This window comes from Schistocerca gregaria, chromosome 7 (genome assembly GCF_023897955.1).
Source record: "Schistocerca gregaria isolate iqSchGreg1 chromosome 7, iqSchGreg1.2, whole genome shotgun sequence".
Taxonomy (NCBI): Eukaryota; Metazoa; Arthropoda; class Insecta; order Orthoptera; family Acrididae; genus Schistocerca; species Schistocerca gregaria.
Window position 1 is genome coordinate 228,346,718 of NC_064926.1, and position 20,479 is coordinate 228,367,196.

At 44.1% G+C, this 20,479-nt stretch overlaps 1 protein-coding gene and 1 pseudogene across 1 annotated transcript in view; both read right to left on the reverse strand.

The window, feature by feature from the left end:
- The window catches only part of LOC126281881 (tetraspanin-2A), a 978,340-nt gene that overhangs the window by 641,273 nt on the left and 316,588 nt on the right, over positions 1 to 20,479 (reverse strand). The gene's annotated exons all lie outside the window — the stretch shown is intronic.
- On the reverse strand, positions 10,161 to 10,278 carry LOC126282710 (5S ribosomal RNA; annotated as a pseudogene).

A 20,479-nucleotide genomic window follows, 5' to 3' on the forward strand; every position in this document is an offset into this window, starting at 1 on the left:
TAGTGAAATAACTCTTACAGCTGAGTACTACATAACACAGTTCTTGGTGCTCATTAAAGCTGTGTAATACCACCTCCGTAAAATATCAACAAAGTAAATCATCATCGCTAGGTACGCCTTATTATGTACCGTCGCAAAAAGCAGCTCCAATAGCCTATTATCGCTGATACCACCCCAGTGTATCACGATGTGAGGTGCCGTTTGCGGCGGGCATCGCCGGCCGTCAGCTAATGCTTTCAGCAACGACCATCGGCTGCCAATCCCGGTGGCTGGCGTCTGGCGGCTGGCGGTCAGTTTAATCTGGCGAAAACAAGCGGTCCGACCCGCCCCCGCCTCGCTCTCCTTTTATCGGCGCTCCGCAGGGCACCCCATCGATCGGCGCCCGCGATTGTTTCCCAGCGGACTGCCGGACTGCTCATCGAGCAGCCGCTGCCGCCGCCGCCGCCCCAGACATCCATCCATCCATCCATCCGTCCATTCGCCCCCGCTCCGGACCTCCCCAACCTACGGCCCCGCAGCACTTAATCAACCGGCCTACGCCGCCTTCCAATTATTTGCCCACGCCGCTATCGGCTCGCGCCACCTTGGAGACGTCGGCCAATCCTTCTGCAGACCTCGCTCGCCATACAAATTCCTGTCCGTCTCTGCGGCCTCCCGCGGGGCGGAAGGCCGCCCACTTTGGCTTCGTAATTGCGAACGCCCTGGCACGGTTAAGCAGTTGAATTGCATTCCTCCAAGGAGAGTGCCACCGTTACTGGATTAGGTGTGTGTGTTGCGCGAAGCTCTTAGTAAATTACTCTCCTTGACGTTATTCGCGTCTTCCCTGGCAAGTGCAACCGCTACCAAGCAGTCTGTTCGATATGGAACCACTCTTCACATCATATGCAGAAGAGAAAATTCAGCAGTTAGATCTACACTGTGCAACAGAATTAAACGGTCACTTTTTCTGTTTGTCTCCCACTGAGATTCAGAAATGGCTCAGAGCTGCCCACAAACTTCTTCTGTAAAGGTACTAAAACGTGGCGCCATTCCACATTACCCTTGGGCTCGACGTCGCCTGAAATAACAAAGTGACCATAGACACGGAAAAAGGCCACAACTCGTTTTTTTTAAATGTATTGTCTTTCTGGACGTATCCATACAGGCAACTCAACAGTGGAATGCCAGTTATTCTTCTCAATTCTTTGGGATTACAATTATGAATAACTTAATTTGGAACGATCACACAGAAAATGTTGTGCGTAAAGCGAACCGAGGACTATGATTCGCTGGGTAAACGATGAGAAAAAGAATGAGATCTACTAATGAGACTCCCTACACTACACTCGTAGTTCCTCGTCTGGAGTATTGCTGTGTAGAGTCGGATCCACATCGAATGGGGCGACGGAAGACATCGGAAAAGTCCAAAGAAGGGCAGCTAATTTTTGTTCTATCGTGAAATAATGGAGAGAGCGACACGGGTATGACACGTGACTTGGGGTGGCACAATGAAAACTAAGGCTCTTCTCATAAAATTTCAGCCGCGCGGGGTTAGCCGAGCGGTGAGAGGCGCTGCATTCGTGGACTGTGTGGCTGGTCCCGGCGGAGGTTCGAGTCCTCCCTCGGGCATGGGTGTGTGTGTTTGTCCTTAGGATAATTTAGGTTACATAGTGTGTAAGCTTAGGTACTGATGACCTTAGCAGTTAAGTCCCATAAGATTTCACACGCATTTGAACATTTCTGAACATAAAATTTTAACCACCATCTTTCTCCTCAGAGTATGAAAATATTTTGTTGGCACGCACTTACATCGGGAGGAATGACATCATAATAAAACAAGAGAAATCAGAGCTGCCACAAAAAGATTCAAGTGTTAATTTTTTCCGCACGCTGTTCAAGAGTGGATCGGTAAGGAAATAACTTGAAGTTCGTTACTTGGACCCTCTGCCAGGAAGTTAATGATGGATTGTACAGTAATCATGTAGATGTAGATCACGAAAAGAATGCAAGGCGAACACAAAATTCACTCCCCTAGAGGAGAAAATGTCCGATCCGGGTGGAAATCAAACATGGATCTGACGTGCTGACCGGGCAGCTACCGAGGCGGAAGAACTCCGAAGTTCACGTGAGGTGCACGGCGGGTCAATTGTGTCACATTGGTACCGAATTTCACCACAATGCTGCCCAACGCCAACATGGCCGTGTCACACGACAGGAAGATTATCATATGCTCTCTTACACACATTCATTCCATACTCTGACGTCTCTGAGATGGAGTCCGGAACCACAATGTCTAGCTTTTAAATCAGCCGGTTTTCTTACGAGTAGCCTAGAAAAACATTTCAGACACACCACCGCTCAGAATCAACACGAAAAAGCCTCAGAGAGTGACATAAAGGACACTTGTCTTTGGGCGTTTATTTACACAGATTTTATGGTTGAAAACGACGAAGCCGTGTACAACAGAACAACGTTCTTGTCAACCTCTGTCACTGGTGACGCCCCCTGGACGACTAAATTCTTGTCTAAGGACTTTGTGGGGCTACAACCACACGAGAAGTGATCTGACCATTTTGTGCGTAGCGCGGTCGCAAATTTTGCTCTGGTGCTCAGTGTGGTAGCCTTAAGTATCATTCAAATCTTTTCGACGAAATTTCAGTGCGATCCAAAGCTGCAAAGTGTGTTTAGACATTTCAGACCTCCAGTTTCGCACTCTCCTATGGCGTGATAACGAGGGCGGGGAAAAGTGGGGAGAGGATATCGGGCGCGCGACATTCACAGACGCATGAATAAAAGTCAAACATACCTCTAAGATCCCCTCTTCGGCAACAGACGCGGTACCACCCGTGCTCTTTTGTTGGACACTTTAAAAATGTTCCTGAACAGAGAGTACCAGGGATTGGTTCTTAGGCGCCGGCATGACAATCATCTCTTTCAACGCCTCTTAGTTTGCGCATATGCCCAGTACACATTAGTTCGGTGACATAGCGTCACGCAGCGCAGGAGTGTAAATGTCGACTCAGTATCTAAGAATCTGTCACTGGATTTCTCTGTACAGGAATACTTTTGAGTGTCCAACAAAAGTGAGCAAATGGCACCAAGGTGTTGATGATTTGGGAGGATGGTAGGGAGAGGGGGGGGGGGGGGGGGGAGTGTCTTAAAGGTATCATTTTTGTGCGTTCACACGTTTGCCAATGTAGCATCTCCAAACATGATCATGCCAAAGGAAGATGCGGAACAGGGGGGATGAAAAGCAGAAACACCCTTTATTGCTTCAATCCCTCTCAAATTTCGTCGAGTTGTTTCGAAAGGTTGCTAGTGCTTCCACCATATCTACCAGAGCAGAAATTGAGATCGCGCTACTCTCCAAAGAGATCAGATTATCTCTTATGAAGTTGCAGCTTCACGATGTCCTTAGGGCAGGGTTGAATCGTACAAGGGGTATAATTAGTGTCAAAGCCGTGTTTCTGTTGCATACCGCTTTGTAAACTACCGATTTTCATTACAAAGTGTGTCTAAATTGACGCCTCAAGGGAAGGGGTGGTTTGACTGACACCACTCAATAGGAAATCGTGTTACTTCCACACTGGGCATTGTGGTTCTAACCTTAGTAGATGCATCGAACAAGGAGAGAAACCTAAGTAAGACTGTTTGTTGACACGTCCACTATGGCATTTGGCAGCAGTGTGATGAAATCTGGTGTCAATGTGACATCATTAACCCACCTTACGACCCACACGAACTTCTGAGCTGTGACTTTTTTTCGGCATTTATCAACATCTTGCTGTTAGAAGCTTCACCGAGGCCGATGGCAACGTTGCAGCGCGCCACACTTTCGCACCGACACAAAGGAAACTTGTAGGCATCTTTGAATCATGTTTCAAACTTCTGTGTAGCAATGGCAGACAATCAATGGGTTTGTTGATCGTGATCCTTTGAATTTGTTGGCCAGTGTACATTTACATACATACTGTGATAGCCACCATACGGTGCGTAGCGGAGTTTATCTTGTACGACAACTATTTGTCCTGCTTGCAGCTCCACTCGCAAATGGATCAAGGGAAAAACGACAGTTTATGTGCTCCGCTACAACCGCTGATTCCTTGTATCTTGCCTTCACGATCATTGCGCGAGATGGATATTGACTAATAGGATTGTTCTGCGGCCTCCCGCAGATGCCTAAATTTCCTCACTAGCGTTTCACGGAAAGAATATTGTCCTACCTCCAAGGATTGCCATTTGTTTTCAAGTAGCATTTCCGTAAAACCTTCACACTAATCCAACCCACTAGTCATAAATCATTCAAAGTGTAGTGGACATCGATATTCTGTACCCTCTGCGAGATGTCTAATGGTGATAATGCGTTATCCAAATGATCATTTGTATCATGGATGGGCCTGAAGATGGCGTAATGTAACGACGAAATCGATTCAAATTAAATTAGACCTATCAATATAACTGAGGATGCTGTCACTGCTACATAAATATATGGTAACCGCTGTCGTTCACTTTTTGGTTGTAAGGTGTATGTCTGGAGATTCCACCAAGAAGTGATAGGCTGGTGGTCAAGGGTGTTTAGCGAGAGCCTTTATGCTGGATGTTTTTATGATGATGGCATTGGCAGACTACATCGAAAGTTTTCTACATCTACATCTTTACTCAGACCACCTGGTGATGTGTGGTGGAGGGAACGTCATGTACTGCTGTCACTTCCTCCTACACGTAGTAATCAACGGTCCGCTAGAAAGACGACCGTCCGTATCAGCTCGAATCTCTCCGATTGGGTATTCACGTCTTTTCACGACGTATTCGTAGGAGAAAGCGAAGTTCGTTGACTCTTCTAAGAACGTACTGCCTCGGAATTTTTACGGTAAACCACACCGTAATGTAGATTGCCTGTCTTGTAGCATTTTTTAGTGGCGGTGGCTAGGCATCTCACTGACACTTTCGGTTTTACACATTGAAGCTGTTAATTCCTCAATGAGTTCTATCTGGTACCGATCACAAACTCATATCAGTATTAAAATGTCGATAGAACGAGGTTTTAATAGAATATCTACTTAGTGGTTTGGCTACACTTTCTGGGGATTCATCCACTGAATCTGTGTGACATCCTCAAGTTTATTTTTCGCTTTTGTTTAATGTTATTTGTGATACACTCCTGGAAATGGAAAAAAGAACACATTGACACCGGTGTGTTGGACCCACCATACTTGCGCCGGACACTGCGAGAGGGCTGTACAAGCAATGATCACACGCACGGCGCAGCGGACACACCAGGAACCGCGCTGTTGGCCGTCGAATGGCGCTAGCTGCGCAGCATTTGTGCACCGCCGCCGTCAGTGTCAGCCAGTTTGCCGTGGCATACGGAGCTCCATCGCAGTCTTTAACACTGGTAGCATGCCGCGAAAGCGTGGACGTGATCCGTATGTGAGTAGACGGACTTTGAGCGAGGGCGTATAGTGGGCATGCGGGAGGCCGGGTGGACGTACCGCCGAATTGCTCAACACGTGGGGCGTGAGGTCTCCACAGTACATCGATGTTGTCGCCAGTGGTCGGCGGAAGGTGCACGTGCCCGTCGACCTGGGACCGGACCGCAGCGACGCACGGATGCACGCCAAGACCGCAGGATCCTACGCAGTGCCGTAGGGGACCGCACCGCCACTTCCCAGCAAATTAGGGACACTGTTGCTCCTGGGGTATCGGCGAGGACCATTCGCAACCGTCTCCATGAAGCTGGGCTACGGTCCCGCACACCGTTAGGCCGTCTTCCGCTCACGCCCCAACATCGTGCAGCCCGCCTCCAGTGGTGTCGCGACAGGCGTGAAGGGAGGGACGAATGGAGACGTGTCGTCTTCAGCGATGAGAGTCGCTTCTGCCTTGGTGCCAATGATGGTCGTATGCGTGTTTGGCGCCGTGCAGGTGAGCGCCACAATCAGGACTGCATACGACCGAGGCACACAGGGCCAACACCCGGCATCATGGTGTGGGGAGCGATCTCCTACACTGGCCGTACACCTCTGGTGATCGTCGAGGGCACACTGAATAGTGCACGGTACATCCAAACCGTCATCGAACCCATCGTTCTACCATTCCTAGACCGGCAAGGGAACTTGCTGTTCCAAGAGGACAATGCACGTCCGCATGTATCCCGTGCCACCCAACGTGCTCTAGAAGGTGTAAGTCAACAACCCTGGCCAGCGAGATCTCCGGATCTGTCTCCTATTGAGCATGTTTGGGACTGGATGAAGCGTCGTCTCACGCGGTCTGCACGTCCAGCACGAACGCTGGTCCAACTGAGGCGCCAGGTGGAAATGGCATGGCAAGCCGTTCCACAGGACTACATCCAGCATCTCTACGATCGTCTCAATGGGAGAATAGCAGCCTGCATTGCTGCGAAAGGTGGATATACACTGTACTAGTGCCGACATTGTGCATGCTCTGTTTCCTGTGTCTATGTGCCTGTGGTTCTGTCAGTGTGATCATGTGATGTATCTGACCCCAGGAATGTGTCAATAAAGTTTCCACTTCCTGGGACAATGAATTCACCGTGTTCTTATTTCAATTTCCAGGAGTGTATTTGAAAAAGTTGGTAGTATATGCCTGTAAATGTAGTAAGTTTAATTTATTTTAAAATTTGGAGTACTACTGCCCCCAGAAATTAATAACAACGTAAATTTTAGTAGTAGGGAGGTGGAGACAGCTGAAAATCAGTCGGGTAGGGAGACGAGTAATAGCTCTCTTTGCACTGGTTATGTTATGGTACGAGACACCAAGAATTAATTGTCTCGGTATAATTTAGTTTAAAGTGATTTTAGACTGCTGGAGTTCGAAGCTATGCATTTAAAAGGAACTGCAAAAGAATGGGGGTACCAAGCATGCCACACACAAAGAAGAATACTACTTGAATCATTATTTATACAGTTCTGTGGAAGGAAGAAAAGGTGCAATCGATGAAATTGTGAGGACAAATTACAAATAACTCAGTTTGACTCATAATCAGTAAATGATCGCCCATTTCATGTCAGTAAAAAAAAAAAACAAAAAAAACAGACTGATTGTGCCATCTACATTCGCGAAATTAATTTCCGTGTGACTTTAAGATCCAGACCAAATGAATACTCCGCCATGTGCCGTACCATAAACAATTAACTTTCTGATTGTGACAAATTACAGTCATTCATCACTCATTAACCAGCCATCCGTAACTTTAACAGCGAATTTTGAAATATTAAAAACGAAAAATCGCCATACTGGCTACAACGTTGTGGAAACATTGTTAGTGGCACCGGGGTTCTAAGCACACTAGTTAAGTATGTACATCAGGTAGGAGAAGTAGCCTTACCTGCTTCTTTGCACACTGAAAGCATTGACGTTAAACGGAAACGAAAACAATAAAGTCTCACGTGTAGATTCAGAGCGTAGCAACATACCGTTAATTCCATCTCTTGTATAGTGCAACAAACTATTTATTTAGAAGCATTATTGCAAACTAATGTACACGAACGGTGGTTAGAAACTGTCTGAAAAGCTTGTAGAACTTTCTGAGGATAGATTGTGCTGAGAAATAACTGTTAAGAAAAGTATTCGATACGTTGCACTTGCACTTTTTCCGAGTTATTTAGTTTTCGTGTTCTCCAATTAGGCCGCTGAGCACGCGAATTCAGGCGTCCCGCCAGAGACGATATCGCCAATCGTGTTCTTCTTTCTTTGATATCCTAAAACCGAACAAGAGAGCGATTCAGAAAGTGGACAGTGGACGGTAGTAAGGAGCAGTCTCGTGCTCTGTGTGAACATCTGACACTAATAATATCTGGCGGGCCGCTTGTATTTTCGCGCCCACAAACCTGCTAGACTAATTTAAATGCTAATAACGCGGAAGCGATTCGATGTTTTTTCTTAACACTTATTTCTCACCACAAACAACCCCGAAACACCCTTACAAGCTTTCCAAACTGTTTCTGATCACCCTGTATTTCCTCTTTGGCGATTATTCGCGTGCAACAGAAGAATAACAACTATAAATGGTTCTCTGCGAGCAGTGTAAAGCCTATGGTAGAGACTGCTTAGCAAGGTACCACATGTTAAGTTTAATTCACCTTTTAAACTCCTGTGGAGCGCGGGAATAATTATTGCTTGAATGCTGCTGTGTGGACTCTAATTAGTATGGTTCAAATGGCTCTGAGCATCATGGGACTTAACTTCTGAGGTCATCAGCCCCTAGAACTTAGAACTACTTAAACCTACCTAAGGACATTACACACATCCATGCCCGAGGCAGGATTGGAACCTGCGTCCGTAATGGTCGCGAGGTTCTAGGCTGCAGCGCCTAGAACCGCTCGGCAGGCTAATTAGGATGATTTAACTCAGGCGACTGGCAATAGCTTTTGTACGTTTGAGAAAATACATGACACATAAGAGTATTAATTTGTCTGTGTTATTGCAACCGACTTCGGTATAATACCATCAAATCAGTATGAAAGGATAACACTACTCCCATTTCACACAACATGTGTAATGAAATTTGAGTAGTATTGGTCTCTGACGGTGCATTCTAGAGGGTCAGTGTTGTACCCCGGGTTGCCAAAGTTCACCATCTTTACAGTAAGTTGTTCCGCGAAGAGACAAAGCAGTAATGAAGGAAGGTAAGATTTTCACTGTGTTCTTGTCACTGACTGATATTACTGACTGAAATGTCGTAATGGTAAGGTAATAGTGATTAAATTTTTGTTGCCATCTTGGGAAAATACGAGTAATTCAAACCAGTTTGTTATATTCACAATTTAAAGTTACGATTTTACCGACATGATGCTAGTTGACTTCAATGATCCACCTTGAATATTATCTAATCTTAGGTCTAAGATAGCCACCATGAAAAAATGTAATTAATGCATCTCATTACAGGTTTTATAAAGGGTTGTAAGTGTTCTGATAATCAGTGAAGTATGTACTTCTTTTACCTTAGGAGGCCATATATCTATTTATAGTTTCCTTGGTTTCGAAAACATGATATTCGATATCAGAGACCAAAAACACCTCCTAAAAATAAAAAAGACTTGAAAATTTTTACAGTTATTTACAAGTGTGTAGTATTTAACAGCTCTTATACTATAGCGTATTCACTGAAACTACCTGTCCTAACGAAGGAGACCCGTCCCCTTGATTGGGACGATAACACATGTTCTTTTCTCTCGAATATCTCATTAACAATGAATATTTATGACTTCTGTGTCTACTATAGTGAAATGCAAAAGATAATGTTCCAATTTCACTGAAAATAAAATATATATTACACTGTCCGGGGATGTTATTACTCTCTAGCTATGAAACCTAGCATTGCCCAAAAACTTATTTATAGCTGTGCCAGGGTCTTCGTACGCATGGTATTTATTTTTCACTTCTAAAGCTTCTTTATATACAGTGCTTGACGTAGCGTAACTGAGGACATGAAGAGCTTGTTTTGCTTCACTATCACGAGAGAGTCTTCTCAGATGCTTTGAGAACTCTCAGAGTTAACGATTCTAAGGAGCGAGACAATGCATTACATTCTCTCGTGCATCGCTTTCGGAAGGAGTTTCCAAACGAACAAGTAAATCCTTACGTTCTCGAGCCGCAGCAAGTTTAGCCTCACGATATTCAAAGGATTCTTGAGACCACACTTTCCTCAGTCTTTTAAAAATTCAGAAAGACTCGGCCGTTTGCTTGGCATTTTTCTTTGTAAACAGAACGAAATAAAAATGTAATGAGTGGGCACCCAGATCACAAATAAAAACGAATAAACCCGTTTTTTGCAAAGAATATTAAGAAACCTATCGAAAAAAGCAAAGAAATATTAACTTTTTATGCACAAAGCGAAGTCAGTATATCCATATATTCTAGTCAAGTAAATTCACTATCGTTTTATATATAAACTTGCGACACTTAATTGCGGCACTGACGTAAACTTCTGAAAATAAGCTAAACTCAACTCAGTTCGGTCCGAAGACGCCTTGGAGGGCCAAATGGTATCGCCCGGCCGCCGTGTCACCCTCAGCCCACAGGCGTAACTGGATGCAGATATGGAGGGGCATGTGGTCAGCACACCGCTTGCCCAGCCGTATGTCAGTTTACGAGACCGGTGCCGCTATTTCTCAATCAAGTAGCTTCTCAGTTTGCCTCAGAGGTGCTAAGTACACCCTGCATGCCAACAGTGCTCGACCGTCCGGATGGTCACCCAACCAAGTGCTAGCCCAGCCCAACAGCGCTTAACTTCGGTGATCTGACGGGAACTGGTGTTACCACTGCGGCAAGGCCGTTGGCGTACGTGTCACTGAGTTTAGGCCATTGGCATACGTGTCACTGAGTTTAGGCCGTTGGCATACGTGTCACTGAGTTTAGGCCGTTGGCGTACGTGTCACTGAGTTTAGGCCGTTGGCATACGTGTCACTGAGTTTAGGCCGTTGGCATACGTGTCACTGAGTTTAGGCCGTTGGCGTACGTGTCACTGAGTTAAAAAAAAAAGAAAAAAACTGTCAGCGCTATCTATTGCTTATGTGATGAACTGCGAAACTGACAGCACCCTCTATTGGTGCTTTGGTGTACTATGCCGTGACGATCATGTCACTGGGGTAAGCGTCCAAAGTACTAAGTATTCGAAAAAACTTTAAATTACATTTTTTTTCGTGATCCAGTTTTGATAAAATAAAGACAGTTGTATCACCAACAAAATCAAATTTTATATCAGTTCCACGACCACGAATAGATATAGAGATAGGATCATCTTTTGTCAATTTACACAAACGTCTAGTACGAATGCACATAGGTTTATCAATAAAAAAAATTACAGATGTGTCGCTCCTAGTTGCTAGCCACGAGTGATTGATCATAAATGTCCAGTAGGTGATGACATAACGAGGTGGAAAATTCTCTACTCTTCTCTGAATAATGTAGTGCAGAATCACTGCGAACAATAGCTACAGTAACCCATGCTTGGCCCCCAAATTCTTGAATGAGTGTGCGTGCAAAGCCCACTCGGCAACCACGAAAAGCAGCAAGCCCATGCAGAAAGCTAACATTTTTTGCCTAGCTAGTCTCGACACCGAGAATATTTTTGCAGATAGGAGAACTTCAGCGATACACACGGTGCAGACGCCAGCGAGGCGTACTGCCGATTGATTGCCGTCTTTCCAGAATCACGACTTACACAGGGTGAGTCACCTACCATTACCGCTGGATATATTTCGTAAACCACATCAAATACTGACGAATCGATTCCCCAGACCGAACGTGAGGAGAGGGGCTAGTGTAATTGGTTAATACAAACCATAAAAAATGCACGGAAGTATGTTTTTTAACACAAACCTGCGTTTTTTTTTAATGGAACCCCGTTAGTTTAGTTAGCACATCTGAACGTATAAACAAATACGTAATCAGTGCCGTTGTTGCATTGTAAAATGTTAATTACATCCGGAGATATTGTAACCTAAAGTTGACGCTTCAGTACCACTCCTCCGCTGTTCGATCGTCTGTATCGGAGAGCACCGAATTACGTAGGGATCCAAAGGGAACGGTGATAGACCTTAGGTACAGAAGAGACTGGAACAGCACATTACGTCCACATGCTAACACCTTTTATTGCTCTTTTTCACTGACGCACGTGTACATTACCATGAGAGGTGAGGTACACGTACACACGTGGTTTCCGTTTTCAATTACGGAGTGGAATAGAATGTGTCCCGACATGTCAGGCCAATAGATGTTCAATGTGGCGGCCATAATTTGCTGCACACAATTGCAATCTCTGGCGTAATGAATGTCGTACACGCCGCAGTACACCTGTTGTAAAGTCGCCGCAGGCTGCCACAATACGTTGTTTCATATCCTCTGGGGCTGTAGGCACATCACGGTACACATTCTCCTTTAACGTACCCCACAGAAAGAAGTCTAGAGGTGTAAGATCAGGAGAACGGTCTGGCCAATTTATGCGTCCTCCACGTCCTATGAAACGCCCGTCGAACATCCTGTCAATGGTCAGCCTAGTGTTAATTGCGGTATGTGCAGGTGCACCATCATACTGATACCACATACGTCGACACGTTTCCAGTGGGACATTTTCGAGCAACGTTGGCAGATTGTTCTGTAGAAACGCGATGTATGTTACAGCTGTTTGGGCCTCTGCAATGAAGTGAGGACCAATGAGGTGGTCGCCAATGATTCCGCACCATACATTTACCGTCCACTTTCGATGTCGCTCTACCTGTCCGAGCCAGCGAGGATTGTCCACGGACCAGTAATGCATGTTCCGTAGATCCACTGCTCCGTGGTTTGTGAAACCCGCTTCATGGGTAAACAGGTAGAACTGCAACGAATTCTCCGTTAATGCCCCTTGACAGAAGTGCTCTCGATGATTAAAGTCATCACCATGTAATTGCTGATGTAGCGACACATGAAACGGGTGAAAGCGGTGACGATGAAGTATGCGCATGACACTACTTTCACTCAGTCCACCGGCTCTCGCAATGTCCCGTGTACTCATGTGTGGGTTCATGGCTAACACACCAACTGCACCCGCTTCTCCTGTGACGGGCCTGTTACGGAGCCGTTTGCGTGCTACGACCATACCTGTTGCATACAGTTGGCGGTAGATGTTTTGCAACGTGCGGCACGTTGGATACTCTCTGTCCGGGTACCGTTCTGCATACACCCTGCAGGCTTCAGCTGCATTTCGTCGACACTCGCCATAGATAAGTATCATCTCCGCCTTTTCAGAGTTCGAATACACCATGGTCACAGTTTCTACCACACTACACTATCACAGACGTCTGGTAACATGGTGTACTACAGTTGGTGTGCGTGCGGAGGCGAATGCAGAATAACAATAGCAGCAAGCGCTACATGCGGACACTGCGACAGCTAGACCAAACCACAACAGTGCACTACAGCCACACTCGTAAACACGGTCGTCATAGTAAACATGTCCCTGCAGATGCTGCTCGCCGACCGTGGCCCATGTTTGTTACAACACGCAACTGAACGTAGGAGGTTTCAAGCGTCAGCTGTAGGTTACAATAACTCCCGATGTAATTAACATTTTACAATGCAACAAACGGCACTGATTACGTATTTGTTTATAAGTTCAGATGTGCTAACAAAACTAACGTGGATCCATTTTAAAAAAACCTAGGTTTGTGTTAATAAACATACTTCCGTGCATTTTTGTATGGTTTGTATTAACCAATTACACTAGCCCCTCTCTTCATTTTCGGTCTGCGGAATCGGTTCGTCAGTATTTGATGTGGTTTACGAAATATATCCAGCGGTAACGTTAGGTGACTCGCCCTGTATAGCAACGCGCAAATATGAATGCGTCAGAAACGTACGGTCAAGATGCCAGTGAAAATTCATCTCGTAGTTTCGTAGATTAGCGTCCGCAAACAGACAGATAGACACAGCGGTTTGGCAATTTCATTATTAGTACAGACTTTCTTTAACTACTCCATCGACAGCAACGTTCAGCTACTATAGTTTTGTGCCATCATTTTCTCAAACAGTTTGATTTTGTTCGCATCGTCCGTGCGAGATAGCAATATCTCAATATCCTATATCAAATATTGGTTCCTGAAATATTAGAAGTAGATTTTAGCTGAATGATTTTCTTCTATCTTCAAGAGTTTGGCAATTCACGTTTCTCAACATTTCTGTGATGCTCCTCCGTGAGTCAAATAAACCTCTGACAAATCGTATTACCCTGCTTTAAATACATTCAACATCACGTGTTTGTCCCATCTGGTATCAGTCACACATAGTTGAGCAGTATTATAAAATGGGGTGCTCGGTGATTTGTAAGCACTTTGTAGAGATACGTATTTGCATGAGCTAACTGATTCTGAGTTTCACTGATTTAGTAGTCATAACCTACTATTCTTTTCCGATCTGTGAACTGTATAATTTTTCTTTGCTCACGACGTGAACCAATCTGCTGAAATCAGTGTTGTTTCACTCGACATGTACGACTATCTATCACGTACCGGGCTATAACTTTAAAAAAAGGTTAATTGAGAACTACAGTTGACGATTATAAACTAGGCTAGGCTTGTGATGTCTCCTTTGGCAAGATACCTGCGCATCAATCACGTCCCTGAGGTACAATTAAACAAGAAACTACTAGAAGCGAGACATCGCCACATCGATCTATGCGCAACACGACGACGTTGAAGAAACAGACGAGTAACGGGAGACGCCAAACTCTATACCACCATGAACTCTTATCGAGTTCTTATTGGATATTCGTGGAGATTTCTATCAGACAGCATTCTCTTGCCAATAACTTCACCATATTGTTAAAAATCTGATGTTGTTATTAAAATGGTCTGAAAGGTCGACAATATCAAGGCTCCCAACAAATTTTTATGTCCCACCTATAGATAGTAATATATCATTGAATTACACTCCACCGAAGACTGATCCGTACCGATAAATCCTCAGTCTAGTCACCAATTTCACTTTGTGTCTCATACGACTCTGCTTTCGATAGTAAGAGTAGTTGCGGGATTGTGTCACATACTTTCGACAAGTTAGGATATACGAGTATTACCTCTGTTTGCCTGTTGTGACTCTTCGTTTTCATGATATGACTCCAGCAAAGCCTTACCTGGATTAACATGGTCAATGTTATCGGAATGCACACTGGTTAGCAGAGAGGAGGTCATTCTGTTCGAGGTACCTCATGTATGAGCTCAAATTATGTTATAGGATTCTACAATAGATGAACGTCAGTGAGACAAGGCCATAGTCACGTGCTCCTATTCAGGCTCGTCGCCAGATACGACCTTTCATCTTTTTCCATCTTATCACATGTTTAAACATAAGCATAATTGATATTACTGTTTCCATAACTAGGTACAATACCACTTTACTAGGGCATATCGAGGCAAACTTTAAAGTACAAAGATGGAACGAAGTCAGATAAATCTTTCCAACATGAGGCTGACTCAGTCAGTGTACACATTACATTATTTGCAGTGGAATAGTAAAGGTTCAAGACACCAGCCCACACTTTGAACGCCTACGTGTTAGTTCATGACACATTATGTCGCTTTTTATATGCTTTGTTCTTCAGTAGGGTTTTGTTTTTCTGCACTTCATGTTTTCCCTAACATTCTTTATACAGTTACTCAGCAATCACATTCATGAATCAATGCCAGAAGAGCCGCTGTTTCTTTACTGTTTCTTCTCTGATCGTATTTTAATAAAATAAACAGTAGCACATATTCGTCCAAATGTGTCCAAATGTACAACTTTTTTATAACCATCCAGCCAGATTTGACATTTTAGTTCTAAGGAAATCTGATATTTGTTTTATTATTTTGTCTGTCTCAGTTGCAGGAATGTACAATTTTTGGTTACCGCTTTAAGGTTTACAGGCCCATTTTCAAAGCAAACACCTTGTTATTAACCATAACTACTTACACAATCTTGCCCCAAATAGCTTCTGCACAGAAAATCTAACCGTGGGCAACAAGTGCTCTCACTGGTCAGTTAGCCTATGTGTCTGTTGTTATAGCACAATATTGTATGACTAGTTACGGTTAGCAAAAAGGGGTATGGTTTGTGAATGGGCGCATCAGACCGAAACCAGTAACCAATGCAGCAATGATTGTGTATTCGTAGAACTGAGACAGGTAAAATAAAAAAAAATAAAAGGTTATCAAATTTCCTCAGTATCGTAACAGCTGCGGACCTGCCATCCCGAAACAGCATACCTCGAACCAGCAGATTTTGGTTCTACTGGATGTACCTAGTTTCGGTTAAAATAACCATTAGAAAACCAAGATTCCACACCAGATAAGAATCAGTATCATACCAGAAGGTATCTGTCACCAACTGCTTAGTTGATGAGGGATACCCTATTGTATTAGATAGCTGCGTTCTGATATCTTGCTCTGGTTATACCTATTGTAAACGAAACCAGCTACCTCTAGTGGATCAAAAATGGCTGTTTTGATTCCTTGTTTTTATTTTTCTATCTGTTGCGATCGACGAAGTTCCAGTTCATTACCAAATTTTCAAAATGAAACATCAGTAAAAATTCGAATAAATCATAATAACGTTACTACTGTGTAAGGATTCACCAGAGACCACGGTCTCCTTATACTTAAATAGTCGTAATACATCTCTGAAAAACCTCCAAAATTTTGTTTAAAGATTTCGGGTTCACCATATATGCACAATTCATTCTGTCGGATGTGGTTTATTTTTCACAAGGACGTGAATAGTCTAATAGATTCTATAATTCTGTTGTCTGGCCGAAAATGTGGATGAGAGAGTCGCTTCTCGTGCACAAGCACACACACATACATACATACATACACACACACACACACACACACACACACACACACCAAAATGCGTGACGGACACCATGCACGACGTCGGCTAAAACGAAACCTCGAAATGAACGGTAAGGTGCCGGTCCAGACTGAGACTAATGGGGGATGAACATTTCGTAAGTACTTGAGTGATAATGACAGGGCGTTAGAGTGACGAAATGAACGTTTTAGCGTGTAGTAGAGGCAACCACATGTAGCAAACCACAAAAGCCAAAAACGCGTTTCAGTTTTCCGCATAACTTCATGCGTTTCCGACCAGTTCGCGTGAAACAGTCGTTAACCGAACAGAATTTTATAGCGAGAATATTGCAACCTGCAATATTCAGCAAATAACATGTCGCTCTATATATCCCACTGACAATGCGCTCTTTTCAATTAATTAGATTCTAGTTTGCCAATACAAATCCGTGCGCCTGGCTTTTGTTGTGGCGTAAATCAATAAACCTGGTGAACGCTTCAGCGGCAATGCGATTACTAAATTCGCTTCTGATATTTCATTTTCCATATACGATGCAGACAAGTTAATTATTTTCGTTATAACGCTGCCATTCATTTCAGAGATGAAACATTTCCGGGAACTGAAATCTTATCGCCACTCTTGAATTGAGACAGGTCGGAACAGCATGCATTTGTTCCAGTGCTGAAGACCATGGACGTGCTAGATCTGAGAAATGATACGCACTCTGAAATGGACGGCTATGTAGAAAGCAAAATTAATTTCCATTATTACCTCATAGTTACTTAATTTTTAGAAAGGATGAGTAGAAGAGGTCGTATGAGACCAAAGCCAACAGAAACTACATATTTGATATAACTTTTCTTTTATCTGTGCCTTCAGCTCTGAGAACACTTGTTTCTTGACTTTGGAAGACATTCGAGCAAGATTCGCACTGTCGCCTGCTTACGGAACATCGAACCAGTTATGGATACTGGTGCTCTAAATTTCCCTCCACGGATTTCCACTTTAGAGGACGAAGCACCTCAGTAGCAGTTGTGTGCCGATCGAAGCAATCTGTAACGTATCTCTCAGCACGCCGCTTAAGTGCTTCCTTTAGTACGATCTGGTGGAACACTCGAGTAGTCGTCAACAATGGATCACACTAGCTGTCTCCGTTGTGCATGAGCAACACTTTTCCCTAGTCCTCCCATTATCTACCATTTAACGTCCGTACTATCAACCTGACGTGCTCATTTATTTTCATATCGCTTTGCAGCGTTATTTAATCTACTGAGCTATTTGACTGTATCTAGCAGCACACTACTAATGCTGTACTAACGAGACCTTATGTCTAACAAGGAAACGTCACCAATTTGACCTCATATTTTAATAAGCAGAAAGCACAGTGGCAAGATATCAGTGTCATAAATCGATATCGTGTGGATATTTGGGCCATAATTCTGAACGCCGGCCGCGGTGGCCGTGCGGTTCTAGACGCTGCAGTCCGGAACCGCGGGACTGCTACAGTCGCAGGTTCGAATCCTGCCTCGGGCATGGATGTGTGAGATGTCCTTAAGTTAGTTAGGTTTAAGTAGTTCTAAGTTCTAGGGGATTGATGACCTAAGATGTTAATCATGCACGCCCACCACTTGTCATACGCCATGTCCAAGCGCAGTCACTTAATGTCCAAGACCGCAGTACTGTGCAGGAGCGTGAGTAAGAAGCTTGTGAAATAGTGTTTTGACATTGGTAACATGCCTTGTTAGTTGTGTCTTAGCGCTTTAGAACATGCGGTTGGTGCCAGAGGTCTCTTTGCTTTGAGCATTTTTATGCTCCGATTCACAAATTCAGTGGACATGAATTAATCTAATGATGTGCCATTAAAGAGAAGCTTAGCTCTATTTAATTACTAAGGTCGTCGTTATGCGCTATTTTCTCTGGAGGTAGAGCTGGCACTGTTAAAATGAAATACACCTGCACTTGTTGCGCTATTCTTCAACATGACTGGAATAATTACATCGTAAATTATTTCAAAATGCTGCTCTAGTTACTTAGGTTTATTATGTATAAGACCATACTGATTCTCAACTCACCATTCAGGACACTGCAGACCGTAACATCTACAGAAGGAAAATAGACAAGTGGGAAGTCCAGCCAGAGACAAGAGCCAAGAAGACCGGTGCAAAGTGGACGGATGAAAGAAAGAAAGCCATGAGCGAGTAAATGAAGGTCTCATGGAAAACCGCAGGAGGAACTGTAGAAGCTCCACGGGTTCCATAAAGGGTCTACGCTGAATATGAAAGCGAGAAAATTGTTGAAATAATATTGAGCGTATAACTCCGTGAGGTTGATATACCACGTACTCTGCTTACTTATTTTTCGCGTAAAGCATCATGTGTTCTACAATAATGCTTCAAAACACGTTAGAAGTGTTTGCCCCCATGACCCGGGTCCCACACCTCTTTCCTTCAATATCCCGCGAAAAGGACTACCTTCCTCACTCCAGTTTTCAGTACCTCGCGCTGTGTTGTCAGGAGACTCCAGTGGGGTGGAGGGAGCGACAAGCAACAGCTCCACGAGGAGTTTTAAAAGCTGTGCATTGTAAATGTCATAACAGCCTACTGTGGGAATACAGACCAAAATATCAGTGCGTGATCAATTTCTGGTAATGATGTCTTGCAAGAGTGTTTTCTATCTCCTTAAAATGAGGTCAAGTTGGTGATATATGTCATCTCGTACCCTCCTACAGTCACTCCTTCCAGTGCATCACAGCGTGATCAGCAAACAGCCGCAAGCTGGCAAACTCCTGCTCACGCCGTACATCAAATCATTTATGTATGTCGTACACAGAGAACAAGAATGCCACTATGACAGTTTCCTGGGGCACCCCTGACGATACCCCCGTCTGTGGCGAACAGTCCCTCTGAAATCGGAATGTTGAGGGCGGTGCCACCGTTTGTGGTATCCGGGAGGAGAAGACTACTTGTCGCGCCACGCTATACTCACCTTTAGAGTCACTTACATTCAACATACACATTTAATAAACAACGCTCAAAATTCGTGTACAAAAGGCGCCGTTGTGCGCGAGGAAAAGGAAAACCACGCAGAGTCTCCCAGCCAGTCATGCCATACGATGTTTCGCAAAGTAAATAAATGTAGGACTTTAAGAAGTAAATTACCAAACACAAAATAGTATCAAACAGATACCTTAATTTGAGGACGAAATCTGTGACAATATACGCCTAGCTTAGTGCAAAAGTTCATCATGGACGGCAAGGAAACCCTAAAATCAGGGGGTCGAAGTGTCTGAGATTGGATAAGGACGCTGAACGTTTATTAGTTTAATAAGATAATAATTGAAGGCGTTCTTCACAATAATTAATAGGAATGGAAAAATGTGCAAAACATTTACTAGACGTTCGTCCGATATTTCCACCATTTGATTGTAAAAACTTCTTTATTTTATATTACTTTCATGATTTCGGCCTTAAGACGTACCAAATAAACTGATATAATATTTGCACAAATGCATAGGAAATGAGCACGACCGAAATTTAACATTAATATGCCATTGAAATGTCAGATTAAAATTTCTCGAAATAGGCCTAATACCACTAATATGTTATGTACAAACATCACCAAAAAAAATATCACCCTTGTTCCCAAAACCCCTGAAGATAGACATTGACTGTGCATATAGTATATCTGACACAGTCCCTTTGACTGATCTGAGATGTCAATAAACCCGCCCAAAGATGTAAAGAACCATGCATGAACAGCGCCATTTAGAAAGGTGGGGGGTCCAACAGCCGATTTTCCAGTCACCCCACCAGGTAGGAAATACGCGGCCCCTGTTGTTTGTAGTTCAACCATGCCTAGACGGTCAGTACCACGGTTCGATCGCGTCACCATTGTTACTTTGTGCCACGAAAAGCCCTCAACAAGGGAAGTGTCCAGGAGTCTCGGAGTGAACCAAGGTGATGCTGTTCGGACTGAGAAAATACGGAGGGACAAGAGCTGTCGATGAAATGCCTCGCTCAGGCCGCCCAAGGGCTACTACTGCAGTGGATGAGCGCTACCTCCGGATTTTGGCTCGGAGGAAACCTGACAGCAATGCCACCATGTTGAATAATGCTTTTCATGCAGCCAAAGGACGTCGTGTTATGACTCAAACTGTGCGCAATAGGCTGCAAGA